This window comes from Oryx dammah, unplaced genomic scaffold (genome assembly GCF_014754425.2).
Source record: "Oryx dammah isolate SB20612 unplaced genomic scaffold, SCBI_Odam_1.1 HiC_scaffold_2, whole genome shotgun sequence".
Classification (NCBI taxonomy): domain Eukaryota; kingdom Metazoa; phylum Chordata; class Mammalia; order Artiodactyla; family Bovidae; genus Oryx; species Oryx dammah.
In genome coordinates this window covers 174,890,039-174,906,428 of record NW_024070186.1, presented here as the reverse complement: position 1 = coordinate 174,906,428, position 16,390 = coordinate 174,890,039, and positions in this window count along the sequence as shown.

The following is a 16,390-nucleotide window of genomic DNA, read 5'->3' as shown; positions in this document are numbered from 1 at the left end:
CCTAAGAAGCCATTCTTCTCTGAGAAGAATCTGCTGAGAAGCAGGTATGTACTTGTTTTATTTGGCCATATCCCTTGTAGATGGGCTTTCAGATTATTTCTAAATCCTCCTGGTAGAAAACAGTGCTGCACTGACCATCCTTGTCTTTAAATCTTTGTAATAATTTTTTTTTTTTTTTTACAGAGGGATTCCTATCTCATGAGTTTTCCTAGTTATCTTATATTGTAGGAAAACCTTAGTTATTTAGAACTTAGTGAGACACATGTTCAAATCCTGGCTCCAGGGTTACCATATTGAACAGCTCAAGGGGGTTCAAACTGTCATCTGAGTGAGGAGTCAGCAAAATTTTCTACAAAGAGCCAGATAGAGCCAACCCTTGAGATATGTGTATGACTTAGTTTCTTCACCAAGAAAATAAACTATGTTACAGTGTTTGTGAGAATTAATGCAATGCCACAGGTAAAGCATTTACAAGTGCTTGGCAAGTGCTATAGCTATTTTAAAACTTTTATTCTTTTACTGAAGAGGAAATTCATAGGTAATAATTCACAGAGGCAAGACACAAACCAGGTAAGTCTGACTCCAGAATTTGTGCCTTTCCCACAGCACCTAGTGCCTCATAAGGAAGGGTTTTTTGCAGACTCTGAGTTCAGAGGGGTAATCAAGTCCTAATGTGTCAGTGTTAGACATAGTGGACTTTGACTCTTAGAGAGTCCAGCAAATATACCGCCCACCAGAGAAGGCAGCTTCTGTGAGACCCATCCCTTTGGGCTTGCTGACATACACAACCAGTGAATTTTCCTGCTATTTATGCCAATTCAATTTGATCGTAGTTCTATTACCTGGATGCAAATGCAGCCTCAGAGGTGTTGATAAAGCTGTCACAACAAGATGGAAATAGTAAGTCTCATTACTATTAAGAAAAGAACAAATCCATAAATAAGAGATCATCAAGTGAAAGAAGATAGTCTCTCCTCCAGCTTCTAACAAATGTCGTGTGCAAAACCATGTCATTTCCCCAGGCACCCTCCCTGCCAGACAGATGTATAGAATATGAATTGTGCAGGGAGGGAAATTGATATGCAGAACAGGAGTTGGCAAAATAATTAGAGCTGTGAGGCTCCCTGAGTCTTGTGGTTTATTTCAGAAGTCACCAAATGTAAAATCAGAGGTCCAGACCAGACCGATTATGTAACATATCAGTCCTTGAAAAAAGCCTCGAGATGATGGAGAGGGGATGGTACTGTCCCCTGAGGGTGAAAGCAGACCTACGCCTGCCATACTGGACAGGTAAAAGCCACCTTCCCAGGTAGGGAAAAGCCAGGACTGCCCCATTGGTGGCACAGCCTTGCTCAGGACAGTGCCAGGCTCCCTACCCACACTATCCACTGAGATCCCAACTTCCTGCATCCCTCTCACTCATCCCAACCACTTCTCCTGGCTGAGGCTAAGTCCAAAATGAAAGTTGTATTAAGTTCCTAAAAACCTTATCCACTAAGAACCACTTGCAAACGGACCAGATGGGTCTGGATCCCCAGGGGGCCTCCAGCTCAATGCCTGGCTATGGTAGGGAGTCTAGAGATGCTTATTGGCTAGAATTGACTAAAGCCACTCACAAAATATCCTTGGTGAGATAGGAATGAGATGAAGGAGAGAAGAAGGGAGGAAGGAGGAAGGAGGAGTGAGGGGAAGAGAGAAGGAAGACATGAAGGAGAAGGGCAGAGAAAGTGGTGAAGATGCTGTAATGTGAATTGAGCAGATTGAAGCAATAGACGAGCAGAGAGATGCAGACAAAGGAGGAGACAGACACAGAGCAGAGACAGAAGGCAGAGGAGGCTAAGGTGAGTGGAATACGAGGTGAGCAGATGGAGCAGGGAGCTGGGCAGACAGATAGAAGAGGGAGGTGGGGGCAGTGAGACAGGCAAACAAGGACATGTGGGACAAACACATGGGAAGAAAGATAGGCACAGAGATGCTCAGACCCCACAGATAGGAGCAGAGCAGAGAGATGGAAAGAGTACAGCCAAAGCGTGAGGAGGGACAGAGAGACAGGGCAGGACCAAAGACTTTCTGGGTTGTCCAAGGGAATCCGCACTCCTCTCGGGTTATCTTTTTACTGAACTAATTCCTTGATAGAGAAATGGAAGAAGATTCTGAAAACCCATTACTTGGTAGGTAAGAAATGTCCTTCATCTCCGGGCTTGCTGCCAATTCTAAGGTGGTGCTGGAGGCCTGGGCCTGGGTGGGGGCTAGCCCTTCTGGGCTCCGGGCTCCTCAAGGTAATAAGCTGTGACCAGGAACTCACTCTGTCTACCCTCATGGAATTCTTACAGGATCAGCTCAAATGATACCATGAACGCCCTCCAAAAAGTACATCACCCTCTGAGATCATCCAGTAACGAAGGTGGGAAGTTGGTTGAATTCTGGCTAACTCTTATGTTCATTGCATTCCTCCCTCCCTCACCCCCAACCCCACTGTCCTTCTCTTTCCCATTTACTGCCATTCCCACCACACACACACCGGCACATCTGATTTCTATTCCAAAGAGACCTGGACTTCAGCCCTTAGGGCATGAAATATTCAATCCACTTGGGCACTTTTTAATTAATCTAGGGTTTGATTCAGGCCATTGCTCCTTGATGCCTGCCTCTGTAACCCCTTCCTAGATCCAATTAGCTGACTTTGAGCACTGCCCTGGACACGGAGACAAGACATGAGCACTTCCTCTCCTCTCCAGGAACTGGTTTATTGAGGCATCTGCAAGCTTTCTCTTTGCCATCTAGCCATTTATGCCTGGAAGAGGCAGCAAGGCAATGAGATCTGTCCTACACAAGAGTCAAAGATGACTTTTAAAGAATGAGAAAAGAAAAACTGCAAACCAAAAGCTACGAACAGCTCAGGCAGTGAATATTCAGATGATTAACAGGCTGGCTGCATCAGAGATATAGATGTTTCATCCAAATTCCACGTTGTTCTCACCTGACTTTTTTCACCAACCCCACCTTCCATAAAGACTCAGTTATCACAAGATTCATTTGCACATGTTGACATTTTGCTCTGTTTAAAAAAAAAAAAAGGCTTTTCATTGCTATTATTATATTGTGCTAGTGAGTTTTGCCTGACAGGTTGAGTCATAATAAAATTAAACAGATTGATGCATATAAGACTTTTAGCACAGTGCCAAGCACATGTTAAGTGCTGGACGAATAACCAGTATTTTGATTAATTTTAGTCATAGTCATTATTACCATATTCATCTTGCGGACAGGCCTGGTGTTTTGTTCTGCCTGTAACAGGTCACACAATATTGAACACTAAGGTGGTTCTTGGTAAAATTTTCCAGGAAGCTGGGGACTGTTTTGACAGTACGCATGGGACTCCCAAAGAGCCTATGTGTCCCACAGTGGCCTCCCTTCTTTCCTAAATTCCTGTCCAGTCACCCAACAAATAGGTACCAGGCACTTGCTAAATGTCACGCATCATCCTAGGTACTGTGAAGTCCCGGTAAGCAAGATAGAAAAGGTTTCTGCCTTCAGAATGGTTAAGCCACAGGACTTGCCATCCATGTTAAGGACCATGACAAATCTTTATACAGCACAGTCGGATATTTTCAGATCCTTACCTGCACTGACACACTTAGTCCTCACAATTTGTCCTTGGAGGAGGGACTTATCCAACCCTCTTTTTATATTTTACATAGATAGATAGATAGACTGAGATCCAGAGAGGTAGATCAGCCTGTCAAAAGTTGCACAGAAATAACAGCAGAGCTGGCAGTTTGGCTCCAGGGTCCACACAGCTAACCACAGCGTGGCTGCACCATCTGGCTCATGGTGCTTATTTCTATTAGAGACCGTTTCCCTTTGTTTCAGTAAGTAGATTAGAATATCCTTAAACGCTGTGGAGAGAGGAAGCAGATTGGTGACGACAGGGGCTAGGAAGAGGGGGAATGAGAAATGACCACCAATGAGTATGGAGTTTCCATTGGGGAACATGTAAAAGTTCTGGAACTAGATAGTAATAATGATGCTTGCACAGTATTGTGAACATACTTAACCACTATTAAAATGGTCAATTTTATGTTATGGAAATTTTACCCCTTAAAATTTTTCTTTAATCTGTAAATGTAGGGCTGTCCTCTACCTTTCATATCCCCACAACAACTAGAGTGTAAAAATTCTTGGCAAACTTTTTGTGATCGGTTGACTGATTGCTAGTGGTCTTAGAAATGGAGCTTGCTTTGTTTTTGTTATCATCACTCTTGTAATTATTCTAAACAGAAATATTTTGGGGCCCAGAAATTCCCTGTCCACCTAAGAGCAACCTGACCACAGATTGTGCTGAGGGTGAGGGAACAGGTGTTCAGCACCAGGGGCTGCGCTGGGCTTGGCTGGGCTAGACTGGAGAAGGTGCTTCTTCAGAAACAGTGATACACAGGGGCAAGTTAACACCAAGATGAGGTTGAGAAGGCAAAGTTCAGAGCCAGAGGAACACTACAAGTTTGAGGTCTGAGGGACAAATAGGGGCTAAAAGCAGGAAAACAACCTCAAGGTCAGGAATTGAGAGAATCTGAAGCCTTTGGGGAAGAAAACAATAGTAATATAAAAACAACAGGAATAATGAATCAGACCCTTGGATAGTGCCTTCTACATGTTAGATACTGACTCGAAGGTTTTCACATATTAATTCAGTTATTCTGCATTATTATTTTCATTATCCCCATTTTATAGGTAGAGAAATTAAGGCAGAGAAGTTAAGTAACTTGCCCAAAGTCACACAGGTAGCAAGTGGCAGAATCTGGATTCTAAGCCAAATGGTCAGGAGCCACAGATTGACTCAATCACAGGAGTTAAGGAGTGAATCTTGAGTTAAGATTCTGGTCCTGCTGAGAGCTAACTGCTGGCCTGATGAGATGAAGGACCCCCTGGAGCTTGAGGTTTAAGGATACAAATTAAATGCAGCCCTCAGGGCCCTGACTCACAAGTTTGAAATTTACTCTTCCACTTTGAGCCATTGTGCAACACAGGTGCCCACGGTTCCTGCCGCCTGCTCCCTGTTTCCATCCATGGCAGGAGAGAGAGGCTACAGGTCCTCCTGCCTCAAGCTGCCCACGTCGTGATATTTAATTAATCTATTCATTTGATCTTCTGGTCTGTTCAGTGGCTCCCTTTCCCTGATGCTCCCTGAGGTTTGCATACAGTAAAATTCAGCCCTAATTAAAATTGTTGAGACACCAGCAGTCTCTAATGTTAATAAAACATCAGAATGAGACAGTATTTTTTTTTAACAAGCTTTTCTTAAAAACTTCGAAAGGGGTATAGAGGGAGCCTACATAGGAAAGAAGAAAGTTAACAACCTCCCTCTCCAAGTGTGTGACGGTGGCATTTCTAATTCTCTCTTCTGATCTGAGGCTGGAGGCCAATCCTTTGTAGTAGGAAGAAACCTAGGGTCTGAGATCTCTGTCCCAAAATTCCTGTTTAGGATCTAGACTTCAGCTAATTGTATCCCTTCTTAGAGTCTTAGTTTTTCTATCTGCAAATGAGTGCCAGACTAGATTTAGTAGTCTACAGTCTGAGAACATTAAGTTGTCAAATTCTTGTATCCTTGAGCCTGACAGGACAAAGTTACAGGACCATCTGCCTCCCCAGACACTTGCTTCCCTTCACCATCCTTAGAAAAGGGCCGCAAGATGTTTTCCCACTCAAGTCACTGGGCTTTGAGTGATATAAGCTACCCCTAATCACAAGAAACTGAACTACAGATTGAAGTCCTGGTTCCAAGCAGCACTGGAAACCTAACCAAGAGGACCAGTGAAGTACCTTGGCTCAGAATTTTCTATCCTTGGTGGAACCAGACAGAGCTAGCCAGATTCCCTCTCCAGGGGCAGTTTATCTGTTCCCCTGGGGCAGTCTATCTGTTCCCCTGCTCAAGCAGAGTGAAGGAGAAGCACCATGGACACTGGCCAGACCAACCTGGGTGTAAAATCCTACTGGCACCTTCCTGCCATGTAGCAGCTATGTTGTATACCCTCTCTGAGCCTGCTTCATGATCTTTATAAGGATAATAAGAATAATTCCCTCTTTATCTCATTTGATAACTTACATCAACTACATAGCACGGGGGGTGACATATATTAGCCCCAAGTTACAGGTAGTTGGTAGCAGAGGTTACCACTGATGGCAGCAAACAAACAAATAGGAGAAAGAGAGGGAGAGAGAGACAGAAGGCAAAAGCAGAACATACACAGGGAGGGAGAATAATGCTTACTGGGGTGAAGTGCCCTTATGGGCAGCTCTCAGCCCACTAGTTCCGGTGGGATTCCACCCCTTTTTCTGCCATAAAGCATGTGACACAGGCCCGAGCCAATCAGAGCCTCACATTCTCCTGGCCACTGTGATTGATCCAGAGAGCATCGATTAAAGTTAACCCACTCCCAGATGCCTAGTTGCACCCAGCCACACTGAGGCACAGAGCTCAGCTGATTCTCCAGTTTCTATGAGAAGTTAAGTCCCATGGACCCTTACGTGACTTTCGAAGATTCACAAATTTGCTGGGCAGGTCATGGGAAAGGATTGCATCACAAAGCAAGTGGCTTCCAAAGAGCAATTCTGGTAGAACCAAACATCCTCTGTCTCTCTACCTAAGTCAAATACCAAGTAAGCCCTCCATCACCAGAGGACATTATCATAGCAGTTCCTGGGCAGGAGATAAGATGCATATTTGCTGCCCCTCATTTTTCTGGGAAGATGCTCCCATTCCTGGTTTCAACATCCCAGGCATACGGAGAAAAAGGCTTTCCATGCTGGTTCCCAGAGCAGAGACAGTGTGATGTGCAGCCATCTCATTCAACTTACGATTTGCAGGTCTCATTGCCATCAGAATTGACAAGGTTAAACTTTCTGGATGCGAACTGGAATTAATAACACAGCAATGGCCTTGCACCAACCATGGGTTCCCCCTATTAGTTAATAGAACGATTCATTTGAACTGCTGTGGACTGCTTCCCCCTTCACAGATGGTGAGGGGCCCACTTCTCCCCTCTGCTAGTCCTTCCATTTCTAGGGAAAGAGTAGTGAGGCTTATTGAATTCTAATACATCATCATGGCAGCGTGGGTATCAAGAGAGACAGATGTGAGAACAGAACCTGGAGCCTCATATCCATCCCTCACAGCCACCCCCTTCCTCCTCTTCTCAGCAGATCTACTCAGCAGCCCCCCACCCCACCCCACCCAGGGAAGTGGAGAGTTCATTATGAACACTAGCCGAAAGTCAATAAATACATGGCTGAGATTTCAGTCACCTGACGGCTGTCTTCACCATCAACAAAGTAATTGCAAGTTCTCAACCTGGTTTGTGGGGGTGAAGATGGGTGACAGGGGGCTCAAGGGAGCTCTACAGCCAGAATGATCTTTCCATAAATCAAATTTGATCATGTAAAGCATCTCCGCCTCATTTAAAACTCTTCCGTGGTTCCCTGTGGCTTCTAGGATAAAGACCAAAGCATTTACTATCATTCACAACGTTCTGCAGTGTCTGGCCTCTGCTGACCTGCCTAGCCTTATATTCATGCCTGTGCTTTCCCATTCTGGAGTGGTTGCACTCCAGTCATGTTGAAAGACTTCATTCTTTTAGTGTCTTAGGGGACGTTCAGAGCTCAGATCAAATGTCACCTACTCCTTGGAATAAATCCTGTAATAAATAAATAAATAAATCTGGAATAAATCCTGCCTTAATATAGTCTTATAACCCCTCACCGGAGAAGGCAATGGCAGCCCACTCCAGTACTCTTGCCTGGAGAATCCCAGGGATGGGGGAGCCTGGTGGGCTGCCGTCTCTGAGGTCGCACAGAGTTGGACACGACTGAAGCGACTTAGCAGCAGCAGCAGCAGCAACCCCTCACACTTGTCCTTCATTGCAATTTTATATTTCCTTATTTAATGATTTTTATTATATTATCTTATATTTCCTTATCTAATGATTAGGCTCATGCCCTGTCTACCCACTGGTAAGTAACTCCATGTTCTGTTCATCAAGTATCTCCAGCTTCTACCACAATGACTGGTAGAAGAACCCCATAGATATTTGCTAAATAAATATAGGGGTAAATTGGTTATAAAGTAGGGCACATTCCAAGAGCTGAAATCTGGAAGTGAAGATAAAACTGAGAGCATGCAGCGCAAGATGGGAGAAGAGGCAAGAGAGGTAAATGGAGCAGATCACAGAATAATCATTATTCAGCACCTACTGTATGCCAGGCCCTGCTCTACGCACTGGGGATACAGCAGTGAGGAAAACATATAGCATGCTCTACCTTTATGAACTGTATGTTTCAGGTCATTCCTCTTTTGTGTTGCAGGATACTCACTTGTGTTGCAATATTGATCTTGGAAGTATCCCCACTTGTAGCATTGTTCTAGGTTGTGGCAAGAATAAATTGCACACGGGTGTAAATTGCACAAGGTGTAAAGGACCTTCCACAGGTAACCTCCAGAGCTGTGGGGCAGGTTGGGGGTGGGGGGTCTCATTCACAGGAAGGCCAATTAAGCACTTCAACTCCACAACCTGTTGTTAAGAAGTGAGTGGCTTCTGGATTGGGTGGAGCCTTGGGGAAGGTGGACTAAGTTGCACACAATAGGATTGTTTCCCCCTTACACACCCAAGACGCTCACCCTTACCAGGCACTTCATCTCTTGTCTCTTCCTCTCACATTGCTTCTCAAAATTCCTTCTGCTCTGAGCAATTCAGCCTTCATTTTCAGCTTGCAAATTTCTCTAATAGTGACCATTACCTTTCTTCAAATGTGCTCCTTGGTTTATGCCCCTGTACAAACACTGTTTGAATTTGGTGGCCCATCTATGGAATTCACCATTGCACCACGGCCCACAGGATGTCACACATGGGGCATTGCTCCTCACACTAAGGACTCGGCCTCTGTCCAGAGGGCCATGTGGGGCATAGAAAGTCTTCAGTAGGGGAGTGACCCTAGGCAAACACCCCTGCCCTGGCCACAGCACCTGAGACTTTGCCTCAGCTGCCAGGAAGAATCCAGATGTAGCTGTGGGTGTCCTTCTTCTGGCATTAATTAAAGCTTTGCCCAGGGCGCAGCTGCAGAGGAGCCCATGGGGTGCAGAACAGACAGGGAGCAGCTGCGTAGACAGCTTTCAGCTCAGCAGGCCTGCCCTGCCCCAGGGGTCTTCTTGCTGGAAGCAGAACTGGAGTGGTTTTAGTGAGGGTTATCTCTGAACTGAAAGGGAAATGCTTCCACGTCCCATAGAAGAGGGAAATGGTTGTTTCCTTGAGAAAAGCCTCTCAAATGAAATCATCCTTAGGATCCCTTCTCTCTGATTTCTTTTCAGGACTGAAGCCTGCAGTCAGCAGCTCTTTCACAGAGCACTCTACAGAAGAACCATGGAGTTGTACAACATGGCAGCCCCATTTCCCACCTCTTGCATCCAACTTCTCCAGGCTGGGTCTAATGGGACCAGAGAGTCATCTGGTAAGAATCATCATTATCAAAAATAATTGCCACGACCATTTATCAAGAATTCACCAAGGTGATCTGCTTAACATACCCAGTCTCCATTAAGCCCGTCAATAATCTAATGAGATGGAGATTATTATCACCATTTGATAGATAAGGGAACTAAGGCTTACATCTACTTTCAAGTCCTGGTGTGTGTGTGCTCAATTGCTCAGTTGTGTCCAACTCTTTGGACTATAGCCTATGGACTATAGCCTGCCAGGCTCCTCTGTCCAGGGGATTCTCCAGGCAAGAATACTGGTGTGAGTTGCCATTTCCTCCTCCAGGGGATCTTCCTGACCCAGGGACCAAACCCACGTCTCGTAAATTGGCAGGCAGATTCTTTACCACTGAACCCTCTGGGAAACTCTGCAAGTCCTGGACTCTAAGTTAAAAGCTGTATGATGCTGAACAAGTTACTTGCTTAACCTTTCTGCCCCAGTGACTTCCCTGAATGAAGAGGCATACAAAAGTCTCTGAGTATAGCCTCCACCCTTACCCCCAGGTCTCCTACCCAGCTCAGGGTGACTCACAGACCATTCTCTGGGATGGGGTAGCAGTTGAGGTCTGGGCCTACAGGAACCCTAGGAGAGTGAGAGGAACTGCCCCACTCTGCAAATGAGGAGGGTTTGATGCTTAGACAAAAATACAGGGTCCTGCAGAATCCTCTCTGCCCATGTCTGGCTGCAGGTCATTCAATTCTGCATTAGATAAAAACCTACACCACTCTCCAGGTGAAAATCCTAAAAGATGTATCTAACCCATTTGTCATCTGGTTGAAAACTCTGCCACTGACTCCCTTTCGGTTATGGAACTCATGTGTAGCCAGCCATACAAAAGAAAGCCAGCAAACTTAGGGGGGGGGGAAGAGGGCAGAAAGAAGGTATGATGACATGGGAATTAGTAAGAACTGATAGCTCAGGAAAAGAAGAAAATCCAACTTCAATGAAACTAGTCTCAAAAGAGCAAAGTTGTGGGTCACATAAGGAAACAGCAGAAAACATGGTAAAGATGGGAAACCCTGGAACCAGGGGCTCAAATGCAGTCAGGCATCTCTAGCTCTCATTTCCATTTCTCTCTGAAATTTGGACTCCTTGTTCCCACTCACATAGGCCTTCACCCAAAGGGAGTATGGCTGTGACAACTAGAGCTTTACTGATTCTTTAAGTAACTGAGGAAGAAAAGGTGAGTTCTCTTACTTCAGGTTGACTTGAAAAATTTGCAGGAAAAAAGCAGATAGTGACCAAATTAGGGGAAAAAAGCCATCTGCAGTAATCAAGATGGTTATAGATCTCACTAACATAATAGAACCCCAATAAAACAGTGTTTTTTAACAGTTAGCCCTTTTTCTCCAATGCAGTAGTTCAGATATAAGCCAACCAGGGTCTGTGAGGTGACTCTCTTGTCCAAGACCCAGGTGCCTTTCATCTTTGCTCTGCCATGCCTTGGTATCATTCTCAGCTGCATGGCCTAAGAATGTTCACCACCACATCTACCATCCAGCCAGCAGAAAGAAGGAAAAAGTAAGTGAAAGAAGCAATAGTCAGTATGAAGAGCACAACTCAGATTTATATATGTCAATTCCACTGACATTTTATTGGCCAGAACATAGCCACATAGCCATATATAGCTGCAAGGAAGCTGAGAAATGTAGTCTTCTATCTGGGCAGCCATGTCCCATACCCAAAACTAGAGGTTCTATTCTTACTACAAAAGGGAGGTTATATATCCAGGATGACTCCTATTTCTGCCAGTCACCCAAAGGCAGGAAGGTTCTGGAAACAGAAACCAGAATATGACCTGGAACTAAGAATATATCCCCCACCCCACCACCCTTTTCTTCTTCTCTTGGATGCCTGATTCATTGCCCTCTCCTTCCTCAGCTCCAGCTCCTTCATGCCCAGGGATGTGAACACTATGGCCACCTCACCATTTCTAGGCTTCTGCATCCAGTGAAGGAAAATAAGACCAGCCAGGCTCCAACACAAATGAAACTTAGGATGAGCATTCACTGCCAAGTTAAATGAATTTATGATTTAACCCTGGGCCAGTAAGGGGCAAATAAGAACATAATGAGGTCAGGCTATTAGCTATGAGAAATAAATATAAAGTTATGTTAACAAAGGGAATATTAAATCTTCATGCAGATCAGAAGGAGGTATATGTGGCAGGGGTGTTTTTTGGAGATAAATTAATTCTTGAGGTGATGAGATTAGTTTCATTTTAAATACTCTAGGGAACAACCAGCTGTAGAAATGCAGAATAGAAGGAGATGTTCCAATCTATCTACAGCAAAACAAAGCAGTCCCCAGAACTCAGCTGGCTGGCCTTAAGTTGGAACTGCTCTCTACGGACCTCAGTAACCAAGGCAGATGAGACAGCCCTTGACAGGCAGAGCCTAAGACTGGAAACCTGCCAGACATCAGAAGAAATTGATGAGTGCGGCGACTTGAATACTTGAGCGGAGTGAGGGCTGGATTCAAGAACGGGAGGGAAGATAGGAGTGTCGGGATGCTCCAAGGGGGATGGGATAAAGGGAGTGCACTAAGGAAGGGTAGGAGAGAAAGGAAAACATTAGGATTGGGGGTGGGGGGGAACATCCATACAGTATATACTTCAAAGTCTAAGCCCTGGGGCAGTCTGAGTTGTGCCTATGGTCAAGATGCAAAGACTAAGGTCCAGCTGCGGCAGACATTAAGAGTTTGATACTTATCACCTGAACCTGAATCCTTGAGCAAAGAGCTGCTCAAATTTCCATCAGAGTCTAGCATACAATCATTCAGTTTGGAAACAGCGGGCAGGTTTGTTTCCAGAATAAGGAAGGATATAGCACCCTCCTGAGCCACCAGGCATCAGAACATTCCTGTTGTAGACTCTGAGGTGGAGGGGGTGGGAAACATCCCTGGGGACTACTGAGCAGTTATGGGATACCCAAGCCAGATGGGATATAGAAGCCAGATACCCAAATGGTTAAGTTAGCTAGAGACCCACTGTATGAGTTTGCTAAGGTTGCCACTGATGAATCACCTTAGGCTGGGTAACTAGACAACAGACATTTATTTGCTCACAGTTCTAAAGGACCGTGATCAAGGTGTCAGTAAAGTTGGTTTCTTCTGAGACCTCTTTCATGGCTTGTAGATGGTCATCTTCTCCCTGTGTTTTCACATGGTCTTTGCTCTGGGTATCTGTGTCCTAATATCCTCTTCTTATAACGACACCTGTCACATTGGATTAGGACCTGCCAAAATGACCTAATTTAACCTTAATTACCTCTTTAAAGACTATCGCCAGATGGTCACATCCCAAATTTAGGACTGGGGAGTTAAGGTCTTCAACATATGAATTTTGGGGACACTTCAGCTCATAACATCACCTGTAATCACCCATAAAGGGAGCTTACTCTGTAATTTCATGTATCAAAGCCACACGGAAAGATGGATTAAACTCTCATCTCTAATTACAAATTTTGGAAAAGAAGGTTTGGGGTTAGTCCAGTTTTGGGTAGATGTCCATCGCTGGTCCAACTGACTAAGCCCAAGGATGTGGGCTCATTCAGAACCAACATGGCTTTCAAGACTCTGCCTGTGGATGGTGGCAGCAAGCTGTTGGCCTGTGGCCTAGACAGATACTCTGTATTAACTATCAGAATAAACTTAAACTCTTCAGTAAGGCATATAGAATCCTTCACTCCCTATCCCTTTCATTGCTACCTCTCTGCCACATACTCTGTGACCCCTGCACAAATTCTACCCTTCATCTGTGCTAAATGAACAATGCCATGACCTCACCTCACTGTTTTCCTGCCTCCAGGCCTTTGCTCAGGCTGTTCCCTCCATCTAACGAGCCTTCCCTCTCCACCCTCTTTGTCTACCTGACAAGCTCCCACTTATATTTGTATTTCAGAGCCCACCTGGAGCATTCCCTTTGGAAAACCTTTTCTGACTTCCTGTACAGTCATCCTCTCTCTTTTGTTTCATACTGTGCCTGGATGTACTTCTTTTAATACCCTTAGAACGCTCAGTCACAATTTTTGTTAGATTGCTTTTCTCTTGAAGCAGACTCTGGATTCTAGGTTGTTAGAGAAAATTCACCTTATCTATCCCAAAGTCTAGCACAGTGCTTGCCTTATACCCAAAACCATTTGTGGAATAATGAATGAATGCATGTTTTCAACTGGGCACAATAGGGTGCAAATAAAGCATGAGTCTCTATCCTTTAGGAACCTCCAAGTGACTATGACAAACATTATTACATGGGTACTGATTATAAAAATAAAGATATAAACCAAGGGCTAAGGAAGTACAAAAGGAGTTGCCATTTAAACTGGGAGAATTATGGACAGCTTCTGGAAGGAGGTGATTTTGAGTGTCACAAAGGATTAGTAGGAATTTGCCAAGTGGTGTTAGAAGGGGAGGGGAACTAGAGAGACAAGGCCAATAGGATAGAGCAGGGACAAGATATGGGGAAAGGACCTTACCAGGCTTGTAGGTGCAACACGGAGCAGTTGTAGAGATAACATAGGGATACCAAGTGGGGAAGACATCATCTGGTGTTCTGAGAAAAGGTGGCCCCAGTAACACCTGGGCCTTTGAGCTGTTCTTGGAACAAGCTGAGATGATAAAACTGCTTTGTGTTGTACTCATGGAGCCACCAGCTACTCGTGGCATCCACCTAGAATCTCTCTCCCTCCATGGATATTCTCAGGAGGAAGGGAAAGACACTTGAAGCTGCCAACAGTCTTGAGCCAAAGAAACCAAGTCTTCAGAGTCTGGGGTCTGCATTGACCTCCGTCACAACCTCCCTCAAATGACAAAGGGGTGGGGTGGCCCCTCTGAGTCTGGCATAAGACATTTGCCTCTCAGCACCAGCACATAATAGAATGTTTTCTAAGCCTCTCTAATTTCAATGCTCTCAGCTCGCTGAGCCTCAGTTGTTCATCTAAGAAAAGGTGATATTGGCTCCTCAGGATTATTTTGTGACTTACATAGGTCAACCACCTAACCATGATTGACAACTAAAAGGTACTTAAGTAACAGTGGCCATTACAATTAATTTCTTAAATAAAAATGTGCTTGTCTTTCCTCCCTTGCTCTAGAACCATAGGCTTCTGAAGAAGATTTATGCCCCATACTGTCTAGCACATATTTTTGCTCAATAAATGTATGTTATATCAATGACTGCCTAGAATCCTAGAATTTTTAGACTAGGAGATACCTAAGAAATAAGCTATCCCAAACCCTCATTTGGGCTTCTCTGGTGGCTCAGATGGTAAAGAATCCACCTGCAGCTTGGGAGACCTGGGTTCAATTCCTGGGTTGGGAAGATCCCCTGGAGGAAGGCCTGGCAAACCACTCCAGTATTCTTCCCTGGAGAATCCCCAAGGACATAGGAGCCTGGTGGACTACAGTCCATGAGGTCACAAAGAGTCAAACATGACTGAGTGACTAAGCATAGCACAGTAAACCCTCATTTTACACAGGGAGGAAATAGAGACTCCTAACTCCATCACATGTGTCCTTACCCACAAAAAGGGAGTAGCTATTGGATTTTCACCGGAATTAAATGAGTAAATACACATGAAGCATTAAGACAGTGTCTGGCACATATTGCTGCTGCTACTGCTAAGTCGCTTCAGTCGTGTCCGACTCTGTGACCCCATAGACGGCAACCCACCAGGCTCCCCAGTGCCTGGCACATAATAACCATTAGTAATTATTAGTACTGTTATAAGATGATTGAGATGGGCCCAAAGGCTCATCATAAAGTAGTAGTGAGCCTGAAGCAGAGCCCTGTACTCTTCCCAGTTTATCACTGTCCCATTACGCCTCACTGCTTCCAGAAGCTCCTTATCAATAACTAGTTCCTGAGTTCACGTGTGATATGGAATTCACATGGTGTTCCCATGAACCAACAGAGCGTAGATTGACCCCCTAATTCCTAGGGAGGACTTCTCAGGCAATCTGATGGTCAGCCAAACCAAGGTCTTAACCAGCTTAGAGCTCCATCAACTCTGAGCACCTTCCCCACTGGCAACATTTCAAATATGCTGAACTACTTCCTTTTCAATTACATAGAGCAGTTCAGTTCAGTTCAGTTGCTCAGTTGTGTCCGACTCTTTGCAACCCCATGAATCGCAGCACTCCAGGCCTCCCTGTCCATCACCAACTCCGGAGATCACTCAGACTCACGTCCATCGAGTCAGTGATGCCATCCAGCCATCTCATCCTCTGTTGTCCCCTTCTCCTCCTGCCCCCAATCCCTCCCAGCATCAGAGTCTTTTCCAATGAGTCAACTCTTCACATGAGATGGCCAAAGTACTGGAGTTTCAGCTTTAGCATCATTGCCTCCAAAGAAATCCCAGGGCTGATCTCCTTCAGAATGGACTGGTTGGATCTCCTTGCAGTCCAAGGGACTCTCAAGAGTCTTCTCCAACACCACAGTTCAAAAGCATCAATTCTTCATAGCAGTTTGTCTCAAAAAGGGCAAATTTTACCCCCAGAGAACATTTTATAATATCTGGAGACATTTTTAGTCATCAAAATTGGGGTGAAGAGTGCTAATGGTATGTAGTGCGTAGAGGCCAGAGATGTTGCTAACCAGCCTACAAGGTACAGGTCAGCACTTTACTACAAAGAACTATTTAATCCAGAACACCACTGAGCTGCTTTTGAAAGATCCTAATGTTGATGAATGTGCATTCAGATGCAAATGTGTGCCTATTTCAAATGTCTTACAGCTATACAATCAGCAGATAGGGAAGGCAGGAGGTGTAGTGGGTAAAAAGCCTGGACTCTGGAGTGAAACTGCACAATCAGCAGATAGCTTTAGCGTTAAAGAGATAAAGGTTTAAATTTTAGCTCATCCACTT